The following is a 21,563-nucleotide window of genomic DNA, read 5'->3' on the forward strand; positions in this document are numbered from 1 at the left end:
CCAGGTGGGGCCATTGCTGCCTCTGGCAGAGGTCTCAGGCCCACATGGCCCACCTGTGGGGACACAGCAGTATACAATCATAGTCCACTTGGTTTTCCTTTTGGCTTGTTAGGTTGCATCCTGGATTGTATCCCCGTTCTGTGGGAATCATCTCCAAACTGGCCCCTGAGTCTTTAGAAGGACATTTACCACCAGGTCAGGGAGAGGGTTTCTGGGTGATTTGGTCTATGACAGGACCAGTGGATCCCACAGTCATGTGTCCATTGCTACACTTCTTTGCTGGAATGTAGATGTGAGGAGGTTTTGAGGGTCAGACACTCTGTAAGCCCTTGGATATTGGCCTACCGAGGGCCCCAGGGACAATATAAGTAAGCCCATGCTAGGTCTAGCATCCATTACAGTCAAGTCCATTGCTCCACTTTCTGAGGCTGAGGTGTCTGATGGAATCCACTGTCTCCAGGAGCTGAGTTGGATGCCTTAAAGGCTGGCCATATGGGGGCTCAGGTTTGGTCTTTGCTGCCGGCAGGTTGGATGCCCAGCAATGTGAGAAGTTCGAGCAGCCCTGGTGAGTGGGAGGTGACACTCCATCTCCACCAGGGCTCCGGAGCACATGAAGTGCTGCTTCCGAATGGCGCGTAGTTCTCTGCTGCAGATGGCGTGGCCTCGCTCCAGAACCCTAGGGTCTGTGTTGTGATTCTCCTATTCAGGCTTGACACAAACTCCACATGGTGTTTTTCTCCCACCAGGTCCCTCTAGTACAGTGGGGTCTACTGGGTCATACGGCTGACTCGTTGGGGCTGTTTGGGCCCCAGCCTGGACCTGCTGCAGAGAGCTTTTCTGCCCTGGGATCTACTCACAGCTGGCAGCATTCTGTGCCAGTCAGCAAATGGGTCAGAGCAGTATTCTTAAGTGTGAAATCTGTTGCTTTTGGAACCTGAGGAGGCCTTCTTAGTGTGGCGAAGTGCGAGATGCAGAATTAGTTCTTTCCTTTGCAGAGAGACTCTTTCAGCCTGTTTCAGACCACTGAATTCCAAAATACTTCACTCACATAGTAGGAGGCCCTCAAATCTTTGGGGCTTTGTGCAGTTCCTTCTAGAGTACATGACAAGTGTCATATCTTGCCCTTTCTTGCTCAACTGGCCCAACTAACATGATGTCATTGAGATAAAAGACCACTATAGTATTCTGTACAATGCCTAGATAGTCCAGGTCCCTTCAGACTCTAACAAAGAGTGAAGGAATTGACACAGCCCTGGACAAAGACATAAATGTATGCTGACATTAGTTCCATTTCAATGCAGACAGCTTCTTCCTCATGGGATGGAAAAGAATGAATTTGCCAGATTGATGGCCCCATACCATGGACCTGAGGCTTTATTAACCCAGTCTAGCAAATATACTGCTCTGGCATTAGGAATATAATAAGATACAGCTTTATTGAGTTTGCATTAGTTCACTGTCACCCCCAGATCCATCTGATTTTTAAGGGGCCAGACTCTTTAAGGGGAATATAATGTAGATCACTAAACTTTTATTCTTTATACCTTTTTCTTCGCACCCCTAGCAGGGTGCCATGTTGTTGTTGACTTAGGATCTTGCCTAGGGAGGTGGGAGAAGCAGTTCTAGAAGCTTCCACTTGGCTTTTTCACCATGACAGCCTTTACTCCACAGGCCAACGAATCAGTGTGGGGGCCTGCCAACTCTCAGGCATGGCCTTGCCAATCATGCGTTTGAGATCTGGTGACAGGTGACTGTGGACCTTGAAGACTCGTTATGACTTGGACCCGGGGCAGAGGGCCTTTGTCTAGCTACTTGTGTTTACACCATTTTAAATGGGGGGAGATCATGGTACTGGTTGGTTTTCCAGTATCAATACCAACTCAGCCTTGTACTTAACAATACAATAAGTGTCTGGTGTTTTTCTCCCTAAGTTTATGATTACCTGTATAAATTACGTAGGTCCCTGGGGGAAAGACCAAGGGAATGGTTATATGTAGTTGGTGTGGCATCACAGGGTCCTTCCTTGGGGGACATAGCCTTTCTTTCAGGTCTACAAAACATCTCCGGCCCATAAATTTCAAAGGATCATGATGTTTTTTAATGGGCAGCTGCCTTCAGCCTCCTGATCATCCTCTCTTTTCTTTTTTCATTCCTTTCTTTCTTTTTATAGACAAAGTCTTGCTATGCTGTCCACATTGGCCTTGAACTTCTGAGCTCAAGTGATCCTCCTGGCTCAGGCTTCCAAGTATCTAAGTACCTGGTACATACCACCAACCCAGCTCCCTGCTGTCAGTTTTCTTGTTTTGGCTGTGTAAATTAAGCAATATTGTTTCATCTCTTCTTCCCTGAGGATCACTGCATTTTCCTGAGCCTAAATCTAGGCCTCTGTGGACCTGGCCCACCAACTGCGGTCTGACCTCTTATTATTTAAGCTTCCATCATTCCCACTGCTGCCAGGAAGGTTAGTTCTGTGACAGTGTTTTTTCCTATCAGTGTGGCCCCCAGAAGAGGGCCAGCGCTGGCTTCACACGCTGCTGATGCCCCTCATCCACACGCCTCCCCGGCCCCACCTGGAGAGGTGTCCTGACTGGGTAATGTATTCTCTTTACTGTGCCCACTTCCCTGACCTGTGTGATCCCACTTCCACACCTTTTTATGGGGTGCTTATGGGGTAAAGAGGCTCCTCCCTTTCATTGCCTTGTGTTCCATCTCAGAACCCAAGTCCAGGTACCACCTCTTGGCTGTTCGGTACATGCTGGCCAGGCTCTGCAGCTTGGTGTGGGTCACGTGTTGGCCCTCTGCAGGCTCTTTCTGGGCTCCTCTGGGCTGTGGTGTGATTTGACTCTGCCCTTGGGCTGGCAGTCAGGACAGATGATTAGGGGACAAATCTTGGGGTGGGCATGGCATTTGCATCTTCTTTAAGCTAGGAGACATCGGAAGCCTGTATGAGGGAGGAGGAGGTCACTGCTGCCTGCCCAGCAGATGAAGGAGAGTCTGAGGACTCGTGGTTTTCAAGAGCATCAACCCAATGTCTCCGTTCCAAGTCTTAAGGGCTTTCTCCCCAATCAGAGCCCTGATTTCAGCACCACAGATATTTTCAGACCTTTCCTGAAGCTTTGCTTCCCTCTTAAACTACTCCTGGGTCTGATCCTCAACGATTTCTGCTCTTTAGATGTGTGAAATGTGAGTCTCTTTACCTGCTATGAAGGAGAATCTCTGGCAGTCACACTCCTCTCAAATTGGGGAGTAATCATACGCACGGCCTCTCCCAGCCCTTTGATTGTACCCAGACACGACCATCTGATTCTCAGAACCTCTCCAATTCCTGCATTACTGCTGCCCTTCCCACATTCCAGTCCAGGTGGTCTTGGTGACAGTCTTCACACTCTCTGCCTTAGAATGCTCCACTGTGAGAATTCTCAGTGCAGGCTCCAAAGCCTACTGGAAACCTATTAGATTCATGGCAGAGACTATATAGTTTGAAAATAATAAAATATTTACTGGTACAGGCCTTTATGGGAAAGTTTGCTGATCTTAAATTAGTTGTAGTAAATAAAACAATGTTAAAATATAACACAAAAATAAAAATTTCCATAGTATGTGCTTTAAAGTAAGTAGATGAATTGAAAGATTAATGATTCAAAAAAGAGAATCATAAAATGAAGAGCAGAATGAAGTACAGAGAAATGTATGCAGAAGACCTTAAAGTGAGAAATTTTGGCCCTGAGCTTCCTAGTAGCCAAAGTAAGACCATATACCATACCCATATCATCATCCCTAATACTTAAAGTACTCCAACTTTTCACAAGAAATAGAGTAGTTTTTCTTGGCTGAGGCAATACCATTGCTACAGCTTTCTAAAGTGAATTTTTCATGTGATCAGGCTTGGAGTATTTTGCCAGAGGGAGAATAAATTGGCTTTGAATACGTGAAAGAGCAGTTCTCTTAAGGAAAGCCTTACGATTCAGGGCATGGCATCTCATGCTGTCCTCATCTGCCTCCTTTGCTTCTTATTGGCTCGGGCAGTTGTCTCCTGGGTAAGCCAGTCAGGCTCCCACAACTCCTATTAATGTAACCTGTGATCACAGCGAGCCACTGCTTTGACACGACGCTTGTGATATGACATGGTGCCCCCTGCCCCACCAAGTCCGGGACTTTCTCCTTCCTGAGTTATTTGAACAAAATTCTCTGTACACGTAGCTCTGGAGGGAAGTCCCCCTCTGAAGGCGATTGTTGCTGGGTTCTTGGAAGACCTGTGTTTTAGGATGCCCATTGAATTAAGACTTGCTTTCTGTGTGACAGACACTGGTTCCCTCTTTGCAGAGCTGACAGGGTGATGGATTGGAACAGGCACTGGTGTGCGTGTGAAGTGACCACTGGAACGTGGGTCCCTGTGACTGCTCCTAATGGGGAAGCGAGTCTGTTGTGTACTTGTGTTTTCCTGTTCGTTCCAGGACGTGTTCGTTCAACACTGTGACTCAGTGACTCTGCACTGACAGTGTGCATATGGGGCAGTTTTAAACATAAATAACATTTAGACTTCACTGTAGATTACTAAGTCAGAGGGATCCAGGCACCTGCATTTCTAAATATCTCGTGATTCCTTGTGTATCTTCAATGGACCCTGCCTTGTGGTGGACTGTGGGTTTTGACCTTAGACTCCTGGCTTGTCAGTCACATGACCAGAGGTGAGCAACTTAACTTCTTCAGATGTCCAGATTTGCGGCCCATAACATGATTTAAAGGAATATGTGTAAAGCGCTTTGTGTGACACTTACTGCCTCGTCAGTGCTTCGGAAAGGCTGCCCATGACTGTTACCATCACAGTCATTACTGTTGAGACTGCAGAGCCGGCCGTCACCCTGGATGCTGGCTCTAATAACGGAACACGGGTCTGTGTGGGACCAGGCCTTCTTCTCACGCCTTCCTCCTGAACTGGCTCCCTGCTTTATGTCTTCGTCTCTGGCCTGGGGCCTAAGTGCCTTGAGAACTTGCAAATTCAAGGGCATCTGGGGCCAATGGGGCCATTCCAGATCATGAAAATGCACTCCGAGAGGGGGTGGGAGGGAAACTGACACGAACACCCTTTGTGTGTTACAGCTGCAGGGATAGGTTTCAGTACCATTAAGAAATGAGCTTTTTCTGTTTCTCTTGGAAACATACAGTTCCAGTGGTTTATGTTTTGTTTTTCCGCTTTTCATAGAGACGTGCTTACAGAGAAATATTTCTTCACCATGAGAAAACAGCTCTGTAATTGCAGTGATAAATGTCACCTGACGCTTAGAGTTGGGCTGCACTGTAAAGATGGCGCAGTGACGGGACCGCAGCGGTGGGAGAGCTCTGCCCTCAGCAGCCCTGGCCGCCCGGCGGCTCAGCAGCTCCTCACTGCATTGGAGGGAGTGTAACCCACTTTGAACAGATCTGCTGATTCTTAAGCCAGAAATATGGATTTTTGAAAGCGTTGTCTCAGTTTTTTAAAATAGTGCTGTGTGGTTCAAATAAAATATATTTTAAGGTTGGGTATATATTAAGAGTCTCCAGTTTGCAGCCTCTGACCCAGAATAAAGGACCGACCTGACTTAGGCCAGCCCCCTGCCCAGCTGCCTGCTAACTGGCCTTGTGATTGATAGTCCCTTTTTCTCTGGATCTCCTCAAATTGCACGTTTCTGCAGTCACTTCACAGGACTCTCGGTCCTGTTGCCCACCTTTGTTTCTCAGTGGCCCTGGAGCATGGCTGTCCTTCAGTGGAAGAGATGAGTTCAGGCAAACTGGTAATTGGCTCTCTGTTCTTTGGCAATAGAAAAATATCCCTCACCAATGCTTTCTCTCAGCATTTTTTCAGGCAAAGCTATATATGGGGTAATTATTTTTAGATCAGAAATAATTTGAGAGTTATAATGTCAGTGTATGTAAACCTGGTAAGATTATAGGAAGGTTTTAAGTGAATTTTGAAACTAGTGACATAGAAATTAAATGTTGAAGTTCTTGCCCATTTATTATTTAAAATATCAATTCAACTATTTTTTTCCTTTTTTCTCCTTCTCTACAATAAGGCACCAACAAAGCTGGGCGTAGTCGGGGGCTGAGGCTTGTCGGATGTGACTGCAGCTCCGCCAGTTCTGCAGCTCAGTCCTGCATTTCTTTTGGGGTCCACCCGTCACCCATCCATTATCTGCAAGCCAAGGCTTAGAGGCCAGCCCAGCCCCATTCTTCCTCTTCACGGATCCCTCCTAGCTCCAAGTGGGTCCGTGGACTTCTTCCTGCCGTGGCCACGCCCAGGCCAGTGCACCAGCATCCTGCTCATGGGCTATGGCACCGGCCTTCTCACTGTCTCTCTGTGTCCACGCTGACCCCCTGCCAGCTGGAGAATGTTTTCAAGACTGAAGTCTTATGGTCCCCTTTTGCTTAGGTCCCAGAGGCTTTGTGTCACCGTCCAGATACAGATCAGAATCTGTAGTGTCACTTTGAAGGTTCTGCGTGGACATCACTACGCTTACCTCTTACTCTGCAGTCCCCTTGCTCTTTTAGCCCTAAATTCTGCACCTATTTTTTCTTTTGAAGATATAATTTTCTGAGCAGATATGGGTCACAGAAACACGGAGAGGAGGGAATATGTCTCTCGTCCCCACATGGTCAGCTCACCACTTTTGTCATCTGCCGCCCGAGTGTCCCTGGTTGCAACCTCCAGCCACACCACTGTCTCCAAAGCCCACAGTTCCCATTCAGATCCACTCTTGCTGCTGCACACTTTGAGTTTGGGAAAACTTTGAAAGACACACACTTGCCACCGTAGTGTCACACAGAGTAGCTTCACCAGCCTGCATACCTGGGCTCCACCTACTCACCCTCCCAACCTCTGCCACCAATCATCACTTTACTGTCCCCTCTTTTGCTTTGCCTCGTGGATCAGATTGTGGGAAGCACACAACGTGTAGCCTTTTCTAACTGACTTCTTTCACAATTCATCATCTACATTGAAAGTTCTGGGAGGCTGAAGCAGGAGGATTGCAAGTTTGAGCTCAGCCTGGGCAACTTAGTAACAGTGGGACTGAGTCTCAAAACCGGGTCCTGGGTTCAATCCGCAGTGAGTCCCCTCCCCCACTGTTCCGTGGCTGAATGGCGCATTGCTTTTTAGCAATGAGTGGTGATATTCCACTGGATGTACCACAACTTATTTACCCATTCATCCTGCTTAATAAGGACATCAGGGTGGCTTCCAGGTTTTGGCAGTTTTAGCTGCACCTGCCATGAACATCCAGGTGCGGCTTTCAACGTGACATGGGTGCTCGGCTCCTCTCCCAGAGTGCATAGAGTGCTGTGCCTGTGTCACGTCTTCGTGGACTCTCTCCATAGCCCTCTCCAGGGGCTCCCTGCTCCCTGGCTGTTGGCCCTGACTCTGACCTCACTCCGGTTTCTCCCTCCACCCTTCAGCTCGCTCCCTCTGTCCTTTGATGTGTCTGGCCGACCCTCTGTGCTTGTTCGTTGTACTCACCAGGTTGCTCATCTTGCTGCTAGCGCAGAGGCTGCACACTGACGCACTGTCGAGTGCCCGTGTGCAGCACACGGGAAGGGTTAACTATTTGTTAACCGGAATGATGAGGGAGGGAACACTTACCCTTCCTCCTCACTGGGGCCCTCACAGGAGCTCGTTTGTGAGACAGACACTCAAATAGCAACCTAGAAGTAAGGGGGTCTTGTTGGGCCTCAGTGCTGGTGAAGCTTGGGCCCCAACAACTGCTTCTTGATACAGGCAGCCCCACCCCTGCCTGGAAGGTTTGCTTTCTGCAGGGCCTGAGGCTCTGTGTCTGCCCGTGTTGGTGGGTCTGGGAGAAATGGTTACAGTCTTGAGAGGGAAAGACCACAGAAGTTTGAGACTGAAAACCAGAAAATAAATCCCAGGTAGCCCTGCTGAGCTTCATGACCTGAGCAAATGACTGCTCTCACCAGGCCTCAGTTTCCTTGTGGGTGAGATGATAACAAAGATCCTGGCTCACCCTCTTTGTAGGATGGGGAAGTAAGACATGTACATTGCGTAGATCGTATCTGGCATGCCACACGTTCTGTGCATGTTAGGACTCAGCTTCTCCTGGGTGACAGGGCAGCGTTATGTATGAATCCACTTCCCATCTGAGTAGGAAGGGGATAATCTGAGCGATTCTAGATGCTAACAGCTAATATGTTCCATGGCGGCGCCAGGCTATTGAGAAGCCAGGGTGGAGATTTTTATGTGTATGAGCTCGTGTGTGTGTGTGTGTGTGTGTGTGTGTGTGTGTGTGTGCGTGCGCGCATGTGTATGCATGCGTGCATGTGTCTACACACCTACCTTGAAAGCCTCTGAGATATTCCCTTAGGGACAGGGACAGGGAGAAGTTGTCGTTTCTTGGTGCCTGCTGAATTAATACCCTGAAAGAGGAGTTGGAAGTCCGTTCTAGATTGGGTGCAGGTAAAAGGGTGACAGATGTCAATACCTCATTCTACCTGGGGAACTTGGAAGCTGCGTTTCTTTAAATTGTGCTCTAACTGAATCTGTCTTTTCAACCAATATTTAATACGAGTTCGTGGATGGGTCACATTTACACCAATGCTAATTTAGTTTCAGTCATTCATCGAAGCTGAAAAAGAGCTCCATTTATTGGCTCTGAGGCTGCGGTCCACAACTCTGCCCACATTTTAGAACTAGCTGAAGAGTTTACCAGAACTTATGTCCCAGGGACCACCCCATGCCAATCAGGTGGGCCCTGCACTTAATGATTTCAGTGTGCCGCTGGGGTTGAGACCCCCACTTTTGGGAACCATGATGTGAAACCTAGATGTCAGATGCAGGGTTCCTGGTTGGTAGAGTTTTCTGGCACAATAAAGGAGCAGAATATAAGAAAAAATAAAAATGGCCTTTTTATTGAAAGGACATGGAGAGGAGCCCACAACCAGCAAAGGTTTGGCTTTCTCTTGTGTCTGGATATGGGGGTATGGGGTACATGTGGCCTTTGACCGTTGTGGTGCTTGGGACGGGCATTGATGATGTCTGAGGAGCTGATTGGAATTTTCTTCACACACACTGGGAAAGGAAGGAGGAAGCTGTAATGGGGAAGAAGGAGGCTAAGCATGGGCCGTCAGGCTAAGCATCCCCAATTTGGCCTTCCACCACGTTGAACTGCCGCCATAATGTCCTGTCATTTATTCTAGCACAAAACTCTTTCACTGGTGTCCACCTGGTAAAGCTACCTGGTGGAGCTCTGCTACCCTGCAGGTCTGGGAGAGGCTCAACAGCCTCAGATGGAAGCTGGAATGAGAGCAAAAATCACACTCACTTGCCAAGGGCTGGGGAAGCCTCTCTGAGGAAGATCTGTAAGAAACTCATTCTGAGGAAGAGCAGGGAAGAGGGGGAAGGGTAAGAAGGCAAGTTGCTGCAAGGTGAAAGGAGACTGGGAGCAGGAGAGAGAGGCTGCTTAGAGGGTGGAAGAGGAGAAATCTAACCACAGATCCAGGCTGAAGGCCCCATTTTGCTGCTTGTTGACTTGAGTAAGTCAATAAACCTTCAGGGACTGGGTAATTATGCCTCATCTGTAGAATGGGCATAATTTCTGGAAAGTACTCAACAATGATGAGTTTATTACTATAGCACCTTAGGTGAGTGAACAAAGGAAGGGAATCCGTGGGGGAGCAGAGAGTATAAGGGAAGGCAGGAGGGATAAATCGTGGCTCCTATGGGCCTTAGGCCCTGAATCCAGGGTTAGCCGGAACCAATCAGATTAAACTGTAGCACAGTTACCAAATCACTGGCGTGCCAGGATCCATGCTAGCTGGCCTTTGAGAACAGAGCTAATCCACAAAATTACAGCTCTTTCTCTAATGATAATAAAATGTTTGGCCCTTATTATTATGGAAACTCACAAACATATGGTAGGTAGAATAGTATAGAAAGCTCCACTTACCCATCAGCCAGCTTCAACAATGACCAACCCATGGCCAATCTTGTTTTATGATTATCCTTATCTTCTTTCTTCACTCCCTGGTTATGAAACTAATCTCACACACTACATGGTTTTATTTATAAATATTTCCATTTGTACCTCTAAAAGATAAGGACTCTTAAACACCATTATCACTACTAATAAAAAACCAACATTAATTCTTTACTATTATAAAATATCCAGTCAAGGTTCAAATTTCTAATGGTCTCATAAATGTCATAAATTTTTAAGTTTGCTGTCGAATCAGGTTCGCACATTGTGGGTTGATTGAGAGGTAGATCTCTTTTGTAGTACTGGAGATTTAACTCAGAGCCTTTGTACTGAGCTATGTCCTCATCTCATTTTTAAAATTTTTTATTTTGATGGTTTCCTTAAGTCCAAGTTGCTCAGTCTGGGCTTGAACTTGTGACCCTACTGTGTCAGACTCCCAGTATGCTGGGCTTGTAGGAGTATCCTTGTACCCAGCTTGGTTAGGATATCTCTTAAGCATCTTTTAAAAAAATTGTGATCAAATATATATAACATAGGGGCTGGGGATTTAACTCAGCGGCATAAGCGCCTGCCTTGCAAGCAGGCAGTCATGGGTTTGATCCCTGGTACCGATAAAAAGGAAAAAGACAAAAAAAAATATATATATATATATAACATAAAATTTACCATTTTAACCATTTGGTGGCATCAAGCCCATTCACATTGCTACACAATCATCACAACCATCTACCTCTGTTTCATCGTCTGGGACTGAAATCCTGTCCCCCACTCTCCTCCCCCAGAGGGTGCCAACCACCATTCTGTTTTTAGTCTCCAAGAATTTAACTACCCTAGGTTTATCTTGTAAAAGTAATCACATAGTTGATGTCTTTTTGTAACTGGCTTATGTATCCTAATGTCATTACGGTTCATTCATGTAGCATGTCTTGGAATTTCCTTCTTTTTAAGACTGAATCTATTGTATTATATTTATCCATCCTATCCTGCTCGTCTGTTCCTCTGTCAGTGGGCACCTGGGTTATTTCCACCCATTGGCTATTGTGCGTAAATACACTGTCAACACGGGTGTGCAAATATCTCTAAGGGCATCTTTTAATCTAAAGTTTCCATTTTCATCTCCCACCTACATTTCTCTCTATTTTACTCTTTCTCCTTGTAATTTCGTTATTGATGAAACTAGGTCATTTGTCATGTAGTGTTTCCCTCTAGCTGGGCTTTTGCTGATGACCTCATTAACTTTTGGGCTAGCAAAGGTGTTTTAAAATTTGTCAATTACATGTACATATTCTGTGCCAGGCCCAATTTTAAGTCTTTAAAAAATATAAAGTGAGTTAACTCTATTGGGTGAGTACTGTTCTTTTAATCTCTATAATAAAGACAGGGAAACAGAAGTTAAACAGGTGGTAAGAGACTTCGCTCCAGTCATCCAGCTAGCAAGCGGCAGAAGCAGGAGTCTGTCCAGGCGTGGCTGTGAGACACCGCTGCTCAAGAGAGGGTGTTCTTTAGTGAAAAGGAGATGATGACTTTGATTCCTGGCAAGACAGGCCCAAGACGTGAAAAATTAAGAATGAACAAATAAATGGAAAGTGGAGATAGAGTTCTACCAGCAGATGCAATGCAGGGAGGCCACACCTGATCGGCTTCCAGGGTAGCAGTGTATACAGGAAAGTCAGGAGCCGGGTGTGGTGGTGCACGCTTGTAATGCCAACATTTGTTAGGCTGAGGCAGGAGGATTGCAGGGAGTTCAAGATCTGCCTGGGTTACACGATGAATTCAAGGCCAGTCTAAAATTGCACGGGGAGACCCTGTCTCAGAAAACAAAACAAAACAAAACAGGCCAGGGGAGCTAATAATAGATTGTAAACTTCAGAGTATTCACTGTATCAATCTAAATCTAAACACGTGAATCCTCTTCCTATATTTTGTTAATATAGCTGTGAATGCTCATTGTTAGAAAAAGTACCCCAAATAGGTGATGGTGTTATTTGGCAGAAGTAAACCCAGGAAATGGCCATCTTTGTCTTCCTGATATTCCCCAAATGCCCCTTTCCAAGGGCTTTGGTGTTTTTGAGGCTGTAAACTTTGTATGTATTTTGCAACAATACAACACTCTTTAGGAAAATGGAGAATAAAATCCTTCAACTAATCATTCATTGTGTCTCAGTCTGTTTTTCCGTAGGCATAAACACACACGTTATTTTAAGTGGCTACAGGGCTTTATGCTTAAGTGACTGGAACTCTGGTCCTGGGCTTGCAGAAGTGACAGTCTTCTCCTTCTCTTGCTGCTGCCTTGATCAGTTTCAGTTTGAAGGAAAATGAAGGCATTTTTTTTGTAGCCCCAGCCCTGGGGAGGGCTAGGTCAAGCTGGGGGCAGTGGGGTCTGATGAAAAAAGCTCCCCAGAGTCTGCAGAGCTGTTCCCGCCTGTGCTGCCAAACTTTCAGTGTGATCTCAGAAAGTGGCTCTCTGCTTCTGTGGGGTCTGATGAGGGGAAACTTGGTGACCTCTGTGTCTTTCCTGCTCTGACGTTCCCAAGATGCTTAGATTCTAATAAAATCTCTGCTTTTTTTTTTTTAATAAAGAGGTAAGCCACATTTGTCTCTGAACTGTAAAGGAAGCTTTAAGGTTATATTTCTGCAAAAGAACATATATTTCTCTTTTGTAGGAGAAAAATTGGTCAAATCGAGTCCTCCTGACTGGTGAGTTAAATCAGCCAGATTTAAATCAAACCCACCCAGCTCTGCCCTTTCATCACTGAGAGATGAATCAGGAGAAATCTACCTTTGAAACTGACCTGGATTTGGAGCCATCCATCACTTTTTAATGGACCTTTAGGATGTGGATATTCCTTTGGGCTCTCTCTGTTTTCTGCTGATGCCTGTGAATCAAGAAAAATGATAGCCAGCACGACCCATTTAAAGAGTCATACTTAGGAAAATACGAAATGATTCAGATGTCTAGAAATTGGGGAATGATTCAAATTATTATTGTGAATCCATTCTCTGAGGTTATCATACAAAAGACAGAAGTGCAATCAATTCTCGAAGGAACTGAAATGCAACCTACTCTGGCTGGTTCTTGGCTGGATGTGAGACTGAGTCCTGGGCAAAAGAGGATCTTGGTAAATTCAGATTGCCAGTGCCTGTTCTCAGGAGGGTCATGCTATTCCCTAGATCAGGGTCTGGCCTGGGAATCTGAATATTTGAAAGCTCCTCCATTGATTATGCTGTGGACTTAGCTAGATTTGGAAATCCCACCCACCCTTGTCATCTTCGCCTTAGAGTGGCAAGTGTAGGGTGATGGCAGAGATCATCTTGAAAATGCTGTTCAGTGGTAGAAATGTGTTCTGCATGATTATAAACATACAAATACTTTAATGGTGCAACAGGGAGAGACTTGCAGAACAATCCTGGATCTGAGCACACAACTGTTGGAAGTGGTCTTTCCTGTTGTTGTGCACTTAGTTGGAGGAAAACCCCTTACATATTTAATATGTGACATCTCCAGTGATGGTGTAAAAATCATATTCATTCTTACATAGAAGAAGTCATCCTTGGTAACTGGGATCTTTTCAGTGACTGCCATACACTCAAGGTAAGGAGGTCAAACATCTTAATATCAGTTGAGTGAGAACTTCACATTTATTTAACTTGTGAACAGGAGATGCGATTAGAGACCTTATTACCCTCTTGTATTTCTTCTTGATGTAATTAACCTAATTCTTCTTCCCACTGGAAGGAGGAAGGAAAAGTAGGTGGCCTATTCATAAAACTGGTACATCCAGCACGCAGCATTCTGGGGACTGGGCACAACCTGGTGGGCACCAGGCCCAGGCCCAGGCCCAGGTGAAGGTTCCATTTCATCTCCCTGGTATTAACACAGCAGGAAACACAGAGGTGGAGGGCTATGGAACTTGCTAGAATCCCAGAGCTAGCGTGGTACATCTGAGATCAGACTTGAAGCTATGTATTTCCTGGAACCACTGCATCTTCTCTGATGCTCACCTGTACATTTTCTGGGCTGAGATTTGTTTGGAGGAGCAGAGAAGAAAGTTGGAGGAAGAATATAGATCACTAGACAGGATGCTTGCCTGGGATTATCCAGCATATGTAAAATGACCAAATCATGCGTCAGATGCTAGAAGACAAGAATTCCCAGTGGGCAGCCAGCCAGCCTCTGCTCGAACAGTCCCAGTGATGGGCAGTCCAGCCCTTAAGTAAAAGTTTCAACCTAGGTGTGAGCACCATAGTACAGGGACTGTGTCTGATTCCATAGCAGCTCTAGTACACTGCTTGTGTTTGTTTGGTTTATTTGAGAGCATACTTTGTTACAGAAAGCGTATTTATTATTCCTTAGACTCTAGTAACAATAGGTCCTTCCTACCCTTTCTGCTTATTTGGACTGGCTGTGTTCTCTGGGGCAGATCAGTGGTGATAGAAAGTCAAGAGATATAGGTTCTTGTCTTTGAGAAAGGTCAAACAATCATCCTGAGTCCACTTCTGAGGCCCCACAAGGCCATGATGGACACGGGAGGGTCACTTGGAGATGGTCCTCCAGGATCCGCCCAAGCCTTGGTCCCATCCAGCCCAGTTCTGGACACACCACTTAAGGCACGTTGTAATACCAGGGAAACAATGTTATGTATGAGGTAAGTAGGGGTCTGAGAAAATGTCACCCAATAGCTGCTGAGCCAAGACTTTCTATGACAGTCTTTAGGACTTCTGAGGATGTGTGTGTCTCCAAGATCATCTCCAGGTGTGATGATTCTCGCAGAACTGAGCATATGGCTGTACTCACAACTATGATTTATTACAGCAAAGGGACACACAGCAAAATCAGCAAAGGGAAAGGCTCACGGGGAGGAGACCAGGTGCAATGTTCTGCAAGGTCTCTCCCAGTGGAGTCACACCCTCACTCCCTCCAGCGACAAATTGTGACTGCATGTGTGAAATGTTTTCTACCATGAAAGAGTTTCGACGTCTGAGGTTTTTGCTGGGGTCTGGTCATGTAGGCACATATCCAAATCCTACACTCCCAGTGGGAAAGCAGGTATTTTGCATAAGCAGTTTGTTGGCACAAACAATTTAGGCAAGTGAGCCACTTGTAAGAATAGTGAGAACTCTCCAAATCCAAGCTCCCTGATGCCAGCCATGGGCCAAGTTCTCTAGTAGGCTTTTCTAGGGACGCAGTCTCAGACTTGTCTCATTAGTCCTTTTCTGCCCAGAGGAAGCATTGCACAGTGGTCATCAGTGGGGTTTCTGGAGCCAGACTGCCTAGGTTTATGTCCTGGTCTGCATACATAATTGAAGGCAATCTATTTAGCCTTTCTGTACCTCTATTCTTTATCTATAAAATGAGGATGATACTGGTATCTATTTTCTAATAGTGATGTGAGGATTAAGTAAGTCTGTATAGAGCACTAGAAATCCATTCAGCCTAGCTATTCCCTTTCTAGCTATCTTCCAGAAAGAGCTAAAGACATATTACATTGATACATGCAAACCTGCTGTTTATAGCAGCGGAGTTCATACTAGCTAAATCTTGGAAGTGGCCCATATGTCCATCGGCAGATGAACGGATGAAGGAAATGTGTGTATCTGTACGTAATGAAGTACTATTCTGCCATAAAGAAGGGTAAATTTGAGTCGTTTATGGGAAAATGGATACACCTTAGACTTTAATTTTAAGTGAAATAAACTGGACACATGGTTTGTCTTACAGCAGAAATCCAATGCACAAATAAAAAGTAGGTAATAGGAGAAAGGAAGATAGATCATTTGCAAAAGGAAAAGGGACCAAGAGATGGAGGGAGGGAGAAAAGAGAAGGGAAGAGGAGTGAAAAGGTAATAAAGATGTGTTATACACATATAACAGCTTCCCATGAGGAATGTGATCACTATATACAGTAAACAGGTACTAATAAAAAAATAAAAACAAAACAAAAAACCAGAATTAACGGGTAACACCAACTTAGATGCTATTATTATTGTTATTATTATTGGTGTTGTTGTTTACTTAAGGTGCAGTGCTGCTAAAGTCACCTGCTTGGTTGCAGCAAGAAAGTTCCCCCCAAGGAACTATGCTCTTGTTCACTAGAAGCACCTTGCCCACTCTGTGCCCCATCCAAGGCTGAGACCTGGCTTCATCATACAAAAGGCATTTAGAACCTTTAGAATCGGTCCGGACTGTTACTCAGGGTCTCCTGAGCACTGGGGAATTCACACTGCTGGGTGGGTGGTGGAGGTGGCACCTTTGCCTCTAAAAGTCCTCTGTAAGTCACAGACTAGACTTGATCATCTTCTCCTGGCCTTCTCGTGTGCAGTTGGAAGAACACCAGTGCAGCTTCACTTAGTTTTGGTGCCACCAACAGTCTGCTGAGTGATCACTTCTGGGGCTGGATAAAATGTTGTAGCCCCTCAGCTCTGACACACTGTCCGGGGAGGTAAAGAAGGTTCACTGCGCAGTTTGTTACTTCTGCCTTCTGCATCTTGGACTGTACTTGTATGACTTGCCCAGTCTTAGTAAGATACAGCTTATACCCAGGTTACACAGAGTGTAACTTATTGCTTCCAGGTGAACATCAAGAACCAGAAAGCCTAGGAACAAAAAGCCCAGCCTTCTGGGCTCAGGAAAGCTACCCCGGATGAACAGAGACTCATCCGAGCACACCCCAGTTTTCCTGCACTCCAGAAAGCAGCCTCTCCTGGGTTTCTATATCATGGGGTGTGGGGCGGGGGATATGCTGGGCTGAACACTGGAGTTCATCCTGGTTTTAGGAGGGGAACCTTGGGAACAGAGCCCCGCCATGCTGGCCAGCTCCTCCCTATCTCAGGATGTTGCATTGCCAGCACATTCTATGACTATTCCTGTAAACTGCCAGTGAGAACCAGGGGAGAACTGGGTCAGCCCAAGGCCACCTGGAGAACTGTCCTGCACATGGGGCCTCTCTGGAGCTGAATCTGGGTTAATATGCTGGCGAGTTCCAAGGTTGCTGTGTTGGAACCCACGGCTCCTCTTAGACTGACCCAGACAACCAGCCCCACTTCATTCCTGGCCTCCTTTCCCACAGTCTTGTCCTTTGTGCTCCTGGTTTCTCTCTGTCTGTGCATCGTCCATGGCATCTCTTTTGGAGGTCTGGTTAAGATTGGGTCTGTGACCATGCATCTGTGCCTGCCAGTGGCCGGGAAATTTGGTGGCCTGGGAATGTTTGGATGACAACCCCACTATGACCTCTCTCCAGGCTCTATTATCTCTACTGAGTGCCAGGATGTGTCAAGGTACAGAGTGGCCACCCTCCAAATGACAGTGCAGTGAGAGGCAGAAGGCAGGGTCCCTTGAATTAGATTCTCTGTTGGAAGTGAGAGCTCAGTTCCAGCTAAGCGCGGGGGAAAGAAGGGCTTGCTTCAGTCAGGGCTGAATCTGCCTGTGGCTTTGTCACCAGGATCTGGTTTCCCTCTCCCTTCCTTCCTCTGTGCTGACCCTGTTCACTTGCATCCTTTCTCCTCTTAGTGGCAAGATGACAGCCAGCTGCTCCCTGCAATGCCAGCCAAAAAAGCAATTCTTTTTCCTGACACAGAAAGCTGAAGTCCTCAGATTGAGCCTCAATGGATCTATGGGGGCCTGTGCCCATTTCTACTTGAGTTATTGTGGGTACAGGATTGCAGTTGACTCACAGACTGAAGTGGAGGAAGAGGATCTTTTTAATTCCAAGGAAAATAAGGGTTCTGTTTCTAGAGAAGAGAATAAGGATATAGAACTAATTTGGTTCCTCCCTTAAAGAGCTCATGATCTGGTTGGGATGGAAACATGAAAAGGGGCTCCAGCCAAAGTAAAAGGCAGAATGGAGTCTGTCCCCTATCAAAATCTTTGTGTTCGTGAATTTCAGGAATTTAGGTAGAGAAAAAAAATATCCACTCTGCACAAGGGAGCAATGATTGCTCTGTCCTGTGTGCGTGTGTCCCTAATACATGCAACTGAGGATGACAAGGGCATAGAGGCAGGTTTCGTGTAGGAAGTGACCACTGTGTTGGGCAGCATCGCTGTCCCTGTCACCATCCCACCCATATCCTTTGGGCACTCATTCCTTCCATGTTGCGCTGATAATTTCCACCTGCCAGGATCTTGCAGCAGTCGGGTACGTGGATGCAGATCCTCACTCCTTTGTGCCCTGGAAACCTCAGCAGGATTGAACTCCAGGTACCCGTGGCAGGAGCTGCTCAGCAGTGTCCCTGGTCCACTGCAACTCCTGTTCTGTGTCATGGAGCCATTTTCTTGCTCATGCTTTTTAGGGCCACCTCCCAAATAAACACCCTGGTCACAGGGTCTGCTTCTGGGAGACACCAGCTAAGCCAACCTGGAAGGATGCATAAGATTTGGATGGGTGAGGTGGCTGGGGGTGTGGGGAGAGGAAAGGAAGTAACTCAGGAGGAAGGAATTTTGTGGGGAAGAGTATGGAGAAGGAATGTTGAACACCGAGCAGAGAAGAAACAGTGGAATCCCTCTGGGCCAAACAGCGCTTTTCAAATCTTTTTTTTCTTTTCGATGATGATTCATGGTAAGATATGGATATGGTACATTTATACCTACACACACACATACACACACGCACACATGCACGCGTGCACCCCAAGCAGAATTTTCATGAAAAGATAGCCTTCTTAAGTACAACACACTTAGCTATTTCAATAAAAATCCCCACTTAAGACCTGCCAAGTTAATTTGATGTCTCACCAGTAACATGAGACCTGCAGTTTGAAAACCACTGAGCTAGAGGGATGGGCGTAGGCATGAGAGTAGTGGGAGGCGGAGAGGGGAGTTTCATCGGACATCGGGGGAGCCTGAAGGTCAGGCTGAAGTGTTTGTGCTTGACTAGTGCTGTGGGGAAACACTGAAGGCTGATGAGTTAGGGCACGGTGAACTCCAGCTCAGCTGCGGGAAGACTCCTACGAGCAGTGCGGGAGATGGACTGGAAGGACCCGAGAGTCTGCTGAGGGCCTGTTGCGGTGGTCAGGCTGAGGATGCTGTGGGATCTGTGCTGGCTCTGGAACAGAGGCTGGAGGGGAGCAGAGCAGATGCGGGTGGGAGGAGAGAAGCCAAGAAGCCTTGAAAATCCAGGGTGATTGTGTAGGAGGAGGGTGGAGCCGTGGCCTGCCTTGGTTCCTGATGAACTATTTATCAGGGAATGAAACTTTCATTAATTTTATTCCCGCCTAAGAATCTGGCAGTGTTAGGAAGGACTTGTTGAGTGGTCAAGTAGGTTATGCTTAATGCATCCAGGAATCTGTACGGTTAGTTCCCAGGACTGCCCAAAGTGGGAGGGAGCCATGCTGGAGCGGTCTTGCTTCTTGATGGATTCAGTCCTGTGATTCCTCCAGGTGCTCCTGGTCTCCCGTGGGGTGAGGCTGTTGGGTGCCCCTGGTCCATTGACCTACTTACTGCATGACTAACAGCCAACCCATGGCTTCACAGTCAGTTACATGGCCAGGGGCCTGTGGGACGCTGGGGGAAACTCATTTGATTCCTGACCTTGAGGGGCTCAGAGTCCTATCTGGAGAGGAAGATGCAGAACCGGAGAGACACATGAGAGGTCCCAGCTAAATAAAAGAGAATAGATTGTCTGCTCTGCTAAAATCTATGCAATCAATGAATTTCAGGGAGGAAGGTAGAAGAAGGAAGGGGAAATAACTATGAGGTGCAGCTACGTGTCAAATACATATTAGTTGCTTTATGTACATGGATTTAATTTAATTTAATTTAATTAAAAAAATTTGTCTTTTTGAGACAGGATGTCACTCTGTGGTTCAGGCTGGCCTTGGGCTCACTTTGTAACCCAGGCTGGTCTTGAACTTGCAGTGATCCTCTTGCCTCAGCCTCCTGAGGGCTAGGATTAAAGGAATGTACCACCATACCGAGCTATAATTTAAATCTTACAGTAACTGAATTGGTGTTTTATGGATCATGAACATACTCCTGCCCATAAGAATGACCTCTGTGTGTGCAGGTTCCAGGGAGCAAAGCTGGGCTTTAAAATGTATTCTATCTGCAATCCACATTCTGTGTGTGCTTGAGTAGAGGTGCAAGGGAGAGGAGGGAAGCCCAGGAGTCTGCATTTTAATAACACCTCCAGGCTAGTCTTAGGTGTGCTAAAGTTTAAGAATCATCAAGAAGATAGATCTTGTTAATTCTGTGTTACAGATGAGGAAACAGGCTGACAAGCTTTAGGAAATCAGCCAAGCTTGGTCTGTTAATCTTACTCCAATTCCCATGCATTAGATTCCCTGATTGGTGGTTCCCTCCTGCACCTACCTTGTCACAGAACCTCTGAGCCTTCCCAGTATCCATGACTAGTGGAAGTGGGATTCTGTTCAGTTTGGCAAACATTACTGGAGCGACTACTTCTTGGGACAGGTGTATTGGATCCAAAGGTAAATACAAGTCCCTGCCCTTAGTAAGGAATTTCAGGATTTCTGTTTTCAGGAAATTACTATCAGGTGTGTGTGTGTGTGTGTGTGTGTGTGTGTGTGTGTGTGTGTGTGTGTATTTGTGTTTCCAACGCTCAACACTTTACAATTTATCCAAGTAAAGTCAAGGTTTTAAAGGTTGAAATTAGTGATATTTAGCCAGGGATCCTTTTAGAATACAAAGGAGGTGGTCACAAGGAGGTGAGAACTGAGAGTTTCAGATCAGTCCCAGGTGATGGAAGCCCACCTTTCTGCCTCTGGCTCTTTCTCTAGTCAGAAGAGAACCGAATGGTGGGAATCTGTGGAGTCAGCAGAGGGCCTTGGAGGCAAGACCATTTTTAAGGAACCCCAGGACCCCAGGAGCTGGGTTGGGATGTGTACACTGCAGTCCCCATGAATCTCTGGGAACCACTCTGGGGGGCAGGGGAGGGCTAGTGTGGGGCCCTCTCTAAAGCAGAGGGTGGGAAACCAGAACTTTCTGAACCATCCTTAGTAGTCTTTCTTTGATTTTTTTTCTCTGCATATCCATGTAAAAGTGAAAATTATTGATGATAAGATATGAGGTGGAAATGCATGCCAGGCCAATTACATTGTGCTTTTAGGCAAATTGTGTAGCTGTAAGTATGCTTTTTCTCCTGTGAGGGAGGGACATTGACACTGAGGCTGGCAGGGTAATGCCAGTCTTTTGGCAGCACTGTCTTTTTGGGTGTGATGGTAAGGGCCAACCCAAACATGGAAGTGGTGACAGGTGCCAGCCCAGGGATGGATACTTGGCTGAATATAACTTATCTCAGTCTTGATGCTACACTGTCTAAGAGCAAGGGACTGAGGGCTGGGGATTTAGCTCAGTGGCATAAGCGCCTGCCTTGCAATTGTGTAGTCATAAGTTCAATCCCCAGTACTGATAAAAAAAAAGAGCAAGGGACCCACGGGGTACTGTTTTAAGATGTCACAGACGGAAGTCTCTCATCAGTCTTTATCTCTGGAGGAAGCAACTCGCCCATCTCAGCTGCCCAGGAGCTGGCCCAACTAGTCTGGAAGGAGGAAGGCAAGGCTGGGGTACAGCTGGTATCTTTGCTGGCACTGCTGAGCTGGGTATCTGAAGGAGATGATTTAGCATGAATAGTATTAGTCCCAAAGACC

The 21,563-nt window shown here is 46.4% G+C and overlaps 1 protein-coding gene across 1 annotated transcript in view; it reads left to right on the forward strand.

Moving 5' to 3' along the window:
• Gabbr2 (gamma-aminobutyric acid type B receptor subunit 2) overlaps positions 1-21,563 on the forward strand; it is a 355,790-nt gene that overhangs the window by 34,205 nt on the left and 300,022 nt on the right. The gene's annotated exons all lie outside the window — the stretch shown is intronic.

This window comes from Cavia porcellus, unplaced genomic scaffold (assembly GCF_034190915.1).
Source record: "Cavia porcellus strain 051 isolate PalLab524CR breed Dunkin Hartley unplaced genomic scaffold, mCavPor4.1 scaffold_1, whole genome shotgun sequence".
Classification (NCBI taxonomy): domain Eukaryota; kingdom Metazoa; phylum Chordata; class Mammalia; order Rodentia; family Caviidae; genus Cavia; species Cavia porcellus.